Genomic DNA, 9,419 nt, shown 5'->3' with positions numbered 1-9,419 from the left:
AGACAAATACCCATATAAAGAGAAGCTGACAGAGGCAAAGGGACGATATATTACAAAATTTAAGTTAGTTTATGATATTGATCCTTACAATTAGGAGGACCTTGACAGCTTGCCACCCCATTACAGTCACTGATGTGTTTTGGTGTTGGTGAACACCTGTCAGCAGTTACAAATATGTAAATCTTTTGAGGCCGATGTCCATGTCAAACGGGGAGCTATATGACATTAAGATACAAGCCAAATGCCAACTACACACTCATCCGGACAAAGATAAGATAACTAATGGTATGTTAACGCAATACTAGCAAATCGTTGGCTAATACTGAATATTTAATCTACCGGTATCTTGCTTAATGAAACCCATAATGTTAGCCTATACCTTTGTGTCTGACTGTATGCTATATATACTCAATATGTTATCCTTTGACACTTGCAGTGAACAGCTAGCGGATGGCACTCTTACCTTTTATCCTCCAAAAATGGCCCACTTGCTGTCGGTGACATCACATTCCCGTTCCCTATGGACACCGAACAGGTAACAACAGGGAAACACATTCTTTCATTGCATGCAGACGTTTGAGATTTCATGTCAGACTGGTCTCATGTATCAACACGAGAAAAAAAAAAAAGTCTGACACATTTTGATCACAGTGTGCCAGTCAACCTGTGGCTTTTGCACGCAGGCCAGAATATAATGTCTCTTTCTTCTACTCTGACGCGCTGATCAGAGAATTCATTTGAAGCTATCAGATCTCAACCATGTGGGGACTTCCATTGTTGCCTCTGATGACCAGCGCTGCTCCTGTGTTTCACTCAGCTAGGAAAAAAAGGAGCTCTTTGGTCTGGTTGGTGTTAGTGATGATATAATCGTTAATAAATGAAAGCTCTTCTACCGCACACCCTAAGGCAAAGACTGGCTGGGACTTCACTGGTGGCAGGAGAAGAGCAGGGGGATTGAACGTGACAGTTCTCATAAAAAGAGAGAGGGATGGAGAGATTAGAGAAAGAGAGATTAAAGGTGGAGAGGAGGAGAAGAAGGGAATAGACACCGCCCTTAATGTGCACTGTCCATGTGCTGTCCAGAAATGCTTGAATCTAATGGGGGACAAGCATGCGCAACCTCCTGAAGGTTGTACAAGCAATTATGCCACTTAGGAGTCTTTGACAGGCAAGGTCGTATTGGCAAACAGACACGAGGAGCATTATAATATAATGTTCTGTATTCTGCGTGACACGGACCCTTTTAGCTAAGACAATATCAATCTTCTGAGTGTCACTCACCGTCCTCGTGTCCACGGTGACCTAAAATCCTCTGTAATCCTACCTGTGCTGGAATAGGTGTGGTATCAAGATTAACAACAGATGGTTAAATTGGTTCAGTGGGCAACCTCCGGGTCTGAGAAGTGAAGCCAATGCTGAAGTGCCTTAAACTTGCATTCTTTCTAACAGCCAGCAGGGGGCGACTCCTCTGGTTGCAAAAAGAAGTCTGATTGTATAGAAGTCTATGAAAAATGACCCTACTTCTCACTTGATTTATTACCTCAGTAAACATTGTAAACATGAGTTTATGGTATCAATCGCTAGTTTCAAGTCTTCTTCAATACAGCACGATGTTCATTTAGTAAATTATGGTCCCATTTAGAGCCAAATAGACCATAAAGCAGGGGATGCTTTAGGGCGTGGCTACCTTGTGATTGACAGGTCGCTACCACGCCGTTGTCCGGTCTGGGAGTTGTCCGTGTTTTCGTCTTACAACTTTAAACCTTTCACAGTGTGTTTTCAGTTCATGAAAGTTAATTATAACCTTTTTGGTTGCCTAAAAATGTGTTATTCAGCGCTCGGTTGTACTTAACTCCAAAAAACCAAGATGGCGACAGCTAAAATGCCAAACTCCAGGCTTCAAAATGGCAGTCCACAAACCAATGGCTGGCATCGCAGTGACTACGTCCACTTCTTATATACAGACTGTGATTATATGTCAGTGGCATATACTAATCTTTACCATCCTAATTCCCGTATATATATTTTATTTCCCCCCAAAGGATGAGGAGAGTGAAAAGAACAGTGAGAGAAAAATTTCTCTCGAACGATAACCCAACAGAAGGGAGCTCCTACGAGCCGATAACAAAAGCAGATGTGGTGGGAGGACTTTGCCAAAAAAGGGTTGATGTAACAGTTTGCTGGGTGTTTCTGGTGTTCATTTCATTCGCTCCATGCAAGCTGTGCTCTGTTGTCAGGGGAGACGTTAGCTTGAGCGTGTGCGTGTGTGTAATGTGTGGAGGAACAGTGTGCGCACCTGAGCTCCTTGGTATCAGAAGACACACGGTTGCCATGGACACAGGAGATTATTATAGGATGCAAAGAGTGTCATCTGCGAGCACGGTTGTAAAGTTCAGTTTGAGCCATTAACCTACGCTTATAGACATATACTTGCACATTGCAAATGTGCAAAGCGTTTTTTCCTCTGTGTATTTTTATCTTCCTATATAAGCTCAGTTATGTTAGAGTTAAGAGTAGACTAAGAGTTAAACTTTTGGAGTTCATATTAATGCTGATAGATTATAAGAACTAGATGAGATCAGCCTCTTTTTCGGTTTCTTGGGTGTGTCTTGTGAAACAGTGCATTAATGTGGCAATAATATGTCGTTATAAATGAGAATGGGAACTCACATATGACAGACGGAAGATTAAAGACTCAGTCAAATCTCATGTTTACACTAATACTCATACTCTCTGGCATATGGTTGGTTTGTTCTCTGAGGATACAGTATATTAGTCTTCCTGCGCTGCTGGCTTTTGTAGCCTGATACCATTTTGTTACACTTCTTGGAGCACACAATCTGCTCCTCCTCCGCTGCCAGAGTCGGCTGTAAAAGTTCAGGGAGGTGACAAACTATCTATCCTGCTTGGCGCCAGAGTACAGAGTGCGTTCAGACACTTTGCACCAAGGGACAGATATATTAAAGTTAATGGTGTCAAAACTGGAACCTCTCCCCTTTTCCATATCGGCTCATTGACTGCAAGTAAACACTTAGAAGAAGTGACTACTCTAGCCAACAGAGGGCGCTGTGTGACGTGTTTGGAGATGTCTAGCTCTGAGGTTGAAGATACAGAGAGAGGGATAATTATATCTAATTAAGCTTGAGCCATCTTCAACCCGTTCTTCCTACACACTTCAGCGATGACAACCACGCAAGGCGTCTGGTTGGGAGGAATAATGCAGAATTAAAGCACCGCAGATTTACATTCCTTCAAGGTTGCCTGATCATCTGGAATCCATATTGTGCTCTATTGTTTTTGGTCCCTGGTTTGAATTGGGGAGGAACTTGTCGAGATGGAAAGCATTAAAATGTGTCATCTCATACACCTCCTTCATCCTCTCGGTGGTTTTACCTCCGTGCAGTCATTCCACTCCATCATCAGCTACTGGTTTCTAACAACCTTCCTGATTTTCTCTGCCCCTTCATCCATCTCCTACCTCTTTGCCTTCACCCCTCCACTTCCTCCCTTTTAATACACCTCCCATCATCCTCCCCCTACCTCCTTTCTCTTTTCCTCTTTCTGTCCCTGAACCTCCTCTCCGCTGGTAGACACAGTGTCAGCATGGGATGAGATTAGCCCAGTGTGTCGGACTCATGGGAAAACCTCTGAATATGCAGCAAAATACCCCCTTTTACTCCACTATTTCTTTCTTTCTTCCTTTTCCTATGTGTATTTTTTTTTTTAAATACTCCCCTCTTGTCCTTCCTTCTATTGTGTGTGCTGCTGCTGTATGTTCATGCTTTTACAGACAGTTTCACAGAAAACCTCCTTCTTAATGACTTAATGAATGAAAATGTGTGTCAGGGTTGACGTAATCTTCCCACAATTGCAGATGTTTTTTCATTTGTTTATAAAGAAAGTAAAACTTTCAGTAATCAATAATAGCTGTAATTTGAGGTTTATTATAACCATAACCATAGCCACACGTCTAATCGCAACAGTAACCTTTTTTATTTTTTATTTTGTGCATTTTAAAGCTGAAGTAGGTAACTTGGAGCAAATATGATAAAAAGTTATTTTTCATAAAAGTGTCACTATATCCTGACATTAGTGCATGAGACTGATAGCCTCTCAATTCAGACGGTAAAAGCGGAGTGCACGCCTACCTCAACATGGCTGATACAAACCCAACAATGCTATTAAAACTGAATGAGCGAATAACATAAAATATACTTAACATACAGCAGAGCGCTCAGCACGTGATGACTAGTAAAACATTTCTCTGTGGCATCGTTATTTCGTCAAAGATTAATGACACAACAAATCTTGATCGCTCTGACAGATCCATGCTTTGTTTAAGGTGACGCCTCCTCCCGCCGGCAAATGTTTTCCCCTCCATTTAAGAGGTACGCTCCTCCCTTGCCGTTCGTCATCACGTCTCGCCGGATTATGCCCCGGCTGTAGGAAAAAGGAGCGCACCCAATCACTGCTCGCGAAACTTGCAAACTCCGATCAAACGGTCAAACTAGGCAGCGTTGATCAAATATGAATCAATATTCTGTTACTGTAATGCCTATTTTTCTCCTCAAATGTTTTCAGAAACATCTTGTAGTGTACTGTTTAGCTGTAAGATGAGAAAGTTCGCTCTGGCCGGTGGGCGGTGCTTAGTTTTGGCTCGACTGTTTTCAACATGGTGGCCGGGTCACAAACTTTCTCATTTTACAGCTAAACTGTACACTACAAGATGTTTCTGAAAGCAGTTTGACAGTTTGACATCGGAGTTTGCAAGTTTTGCGAGCAGTGTTTGACAGCTTCCGGCACTGATTGATTGTTTTGATTCGGGCGCGGTGAAATCTTGAAAATGTCATTAGGAGCACTAAGAGGACATGATTTTTTTTTTTTTCAGATTACCTGTCTAATGCACTACTGTCAGGATATAGTGACCGTTTTATAAAAATAAATTTGACCATATTTGCTCAAAGTTACCAACAGCAGCTTTAAGCCTGAGGAACCAAACAAATATCCCCGGCCAGACACAAACTGGCTACATTGTGGTTCATGGTTGCTGTCTTAACCCCTTAAGGGGGGCACCACCTTTAAATCAACCCTAAAATCAATGGTTAACCTTCTGAGGACCAAGTTCATGCTCTCCAGAGGTGAGTGTGATGGTGTGAACAGATTATTTTCTCCTCAACTTGATGAGTACATCACACACATTTCAACCACAGTGCAAATGAGTTATTATACTCCCTGTATGTTGGTAGACACATAATATACATACAGCGAGGGGCTCAAATACAACAACTGGCATTGAAGGACAACAAGCTATTGCATTTACCTTCAGGGAATTATCCAGCTGTAGTAGCTTCAGTATCATATTGTTAGTCCCAGCCGTATGCACATTAATCGCCTGCTCTTTGTAAGTCTGCTGGTCTCATATTGCGTAGCCCCTGCCTGTGTGCTTGTCCTGTTGTCTCCCTGCCCTAGAGACGTCCTTGGCTGAAAGTGTCTGCTCTGTGTGGATGTAATCCTGGTGATACATGGTAAACTCCTGACCTGTCTGCGCTGTGGCCTCTTTGTTAGATGCTATTACGCGGGCCTCTAATTGCTGCTGACATTCATTTACCCACTAAGGCTATCACCTTCCCCATTACAGGACTGACTTCTGTCTCTGGGTTTTAGCCTGCGCCGCAGAGGGGTGTGTGTGTTTGCGCACGTGCGTGTCCATTCAATACCGTCTAACGGTGAGGTAAACGGTGGTAACTCTCCTGCAGCTGTAACCAGCAAGACTATTGCTGTACAACTACTGTTCACATACAGTAATCAAAGCAGGTTTTCAATTCCCTTCCCCTGACTGCACGCACAAAACACTCCAGCTCTGTCCCTTGTGTGGTGTAAAGCAGGCACCGTCTTATCAGCAGTCGCTCAGAATGACAGTATTCACCATATCTGTAACTGTGCCACAGCTTGATTACACAGGGACTTATCATCCCAGACCATGCCATAGTAGACCCACCTGCATTCTGCTGCATAGCACACTGATTTAAGCTTGTGTGAAATATTGTCGTGTGTATTCTGAGGCCTCAGAGCTACTAGAAACACAGTGACGGGTTGTTGATTCTTCATTATTTCTAACACATTTCTTTGCCACTGAGTCAATTTTTTTGTGGAGATAATCAAATCATAATTGGATGCAGAAAATATTATGGTTCCAGGCTCAGCATCTCCCACCTCGCCTACTCGCTGTTTGGGGGATGAAATTTCTTCTTAATGTCTGCGGGATATTGAAAATCAGAGCTGCTATCTGCGCAGGGTCAGCCGGTGCCTTTGTGTGATTAAGGAAGAGGTTGATCTGTGCAGCTTATCTGGTGCTTCGATAAGGTAGGAGGCGGGATGTGGGAACAAAAGAAAGAAACAAAGAACGAGAGGGTGTTCATGAACAGTGATCATGTCGATCATGTCATGGATACACCTTGTTGCAATTTAAGTTGTTCATTTTTTCTTTGAGAAATGGTTCCTCGTCTGATAGGTACCACTTTGTGTTTTTAGTTTTTGTTAGTCTATCCAGTAGAACCCTCTCCATTTGACCTCTGACCTCCTGGAAAAGGACTGCAATCCATTATATATTTTTACATTGCAGATGGCTGAAACGATTGAAAGGTGTCGCTCGTAGTGACGGACTCACTCGCCACTCTCATGAGTGTCATTTTCAGCCGCAGCAGGAAGCTGTTTTCCATGAAAAAAAACAACACTGTACACACTACCTGCTCAACACCAAACGGCAGACAGACACAGTTAGCGACTAGCTGGTGAACATAGCGGAGCATTTAGCAGCTAGAGAGCCTGTTATTTCCCTCTGGAGTTGGTGAAGAACATAACGGAGATAAAGGAGTGTGAATATTGGACTTACATTCATCAGGTGGACACAAACAAGCCTCCAAATGTTACTGTTGCTCCATATCAGCTAGATGACTAGCCAGTATGGCAGCGCAATTTATCGGAATTTTTATCGAAATCACTTACTGCAATTTTCAAATCGCAATATTTGTTAAAGGTGAAATTTATGTCAAAATACCATTTTAAATTAAATATTGTGGTGCTGCAGAGATGTCCTGGCCTACACATCATATTCTACAGACTTAAGAAAACATCTTTCTTTGGGAAAGATCTCTGCAAAAGTCACACCATAATAATTTTTTTATGTTTATCAATGAAAATTAGAATAATTATGTAAAAATTATCCTTTCCTCTAATATCGCAAATCATATCGCAATTGTAATATCAGTCAAAATAATCGCAATTAGATGTTTTTTCTAAATCGTGCAGCCCTACTCGCCAGCCATTTTTTCCCCAATCTGACAGCCCAAATTTGCTCTCTTGCTCTTATAACACTCCCTGTCTTGACTAACATGTAAAGCATTAGTAAATGATTTATTAAAGGTGCTTAATGCAAGATTGCGAGCATATCTATCACTTCTGTCTCAACAATGTGGCAACGGCTGAGCCGGCGGCTGGCAGCTAACGATGCTAACAGCGCTAACAGTGCAAACAATGGCAATTGGCAGTGCTGACAGAGATAACAGTGTTAACCTGGGGGGGAACAGGAGGGTGGGTGCTACGCTTCCTCAACGACGCTGTTGGTCGGGAAGGCGTTATCAGCTGTAACCGCCGTATGAGAACAGTGCAGAGTGGCGGCCGTGAGCTCGCCAGTGCGGCACGCTCACACACACTAAAAGCATGTGCGGCCGGCCCGGCTATGTCAACAAAGCAAGGAGAAGCTCTGATTACAACACACACAGATGAAGAGCGAATTCATTCTCAGCTCAGGTATCACTCCTCTATATCTTTACATTGCAAATAGTAGTTTGCTGCAAAATTAATGCTCTGAATTTTTGTATTGAGCGCCTTTAACCATTAATAAAACCATTGATTACAGCTTATGAACCCTTTATAACGGTGCCGTACGAAAAAGTAGTACCCTTCCAATACACAAGCCCCAGTCTAAAGAAAACCCCCCATCACAGCTCCGCTTTGCGTGTCAGTATTTGATGCAATACTCCACACATGAGAGCCTATGCATGTGCTCTTCTTTGAGAGGGCCATTTGGAGAGCAGCAGGTCAATACACATTCATAGAGAGAGTGCATTTCCCTGAATGCTTCAACAGTCCGTAAAGCCTCAGTGCCACTTTCTACCGTTTTCTGCTTACCGCATTAATCCATCCTACAAAAGCGTCATTCTGCGTTTGGAGAGAGGAGGACACACAGACACAGACACAGCAGAGACACACACAGACACACATTTCCACAGCTTCAATGGCAGAAAATCCATAGCCCTTTCTGGGAGGAGGAATTCCATTAGATAATAGATATGGAATCCATTTCGATTCCCCACCTTATCTTCTCCCGAGGTGAGGGATCAATACTGGGGCTTCAGCTCAACTGCCAACAATAACAGGAAATTGATGGGACAGAGTGAGCAGCGCGGAGGTCCAGTAATGGCACTTTCTTGGCCACCCCTGTAATGCAAATCAGAGGGGGAGTTAATTGGTGAAAGGCTGCTTATAGTAATGAGGAGGAAGTTCATGAACCAACACAGATTAGGTCGCTGATTGTTTGGAAAATCACTGCAGTTGTAGAAAATATACACAATTACAAGACGGATACAGTAGAAAACAAAAGAGTGGACAGAGAGAGCACAGATATCCAGTTATCTGGACAAATGGGTGTGCACACGCAATAATGGCATCTAATTTTCCACAGAGCTACGGAGGTTTCCTGTCGGAGTTGCCAGGTGCTGTGTTTACGGAGACCGTTTCCCCGGCAACGCATTCCAAACAGTATTAGGACATGAGGACAAGGGAGCAGTGGTGAGGTGAGTGTGGGGTCAGGTGATACACAGGCTCCGTACTGATACTGCTCACCGAGGGACCTGGGCGGCGCCTTTCTCGCACAAGGATGAGTCATGTTGTGTTTGTGTACAGTAGGTCCCGTATGTGGCAACATGTGGGTGGGTGGCGGCGGATGGGTGAGGTTTACAGCTCGCTGGTCATCGAGGTCCAGAGTCCGTTCTCACTGAGATGTTTGCAGAGTTTAAAACACCACTCATTGCGTCACATCGCAGAGGGGTGTCAGCGACAGAGTGAGAGCACGGATGACCGCTGGAAAACGGCAAATATTTTGCTTCTAGCATCTCCACAGGAGCATTTTGGGGTCTTGGTTGCCATCGCTCACACTTGATGGAGTGGGGATTTAACCTGGCAACTCTTTCATCACCAGCCACAACATCCTTTACGCCCTTTAGGCTGAACGACTCATTCACTCACACGGCACACTTACAGTAACTGTGAGTGAGGCGGCGTTGAGCAGCATCTGGATGAGATTGTCATGGTTGCGCTTGGTCTCATTCCATAACTAATCCTGTTCTGTGATCTCTGCA

The sequence above is a fragment of the Sebastes umbrosus genome, chromosome 10 (genome assembly GCF_015220745.1).
Source record: "Sebastes umbrosus isolate fSebUmb1 chromosome 10, fSebUmb1.pri, whole genome shotgun sequence".
NCBI lineage: Eukaryota > Metazoa > Chordata > Actinopteri > Perciformes > Sebastidae > Sebastes > Sebastes umbrosus.
Note: the sequence above shows the minus strand (reverse complement) of the source record.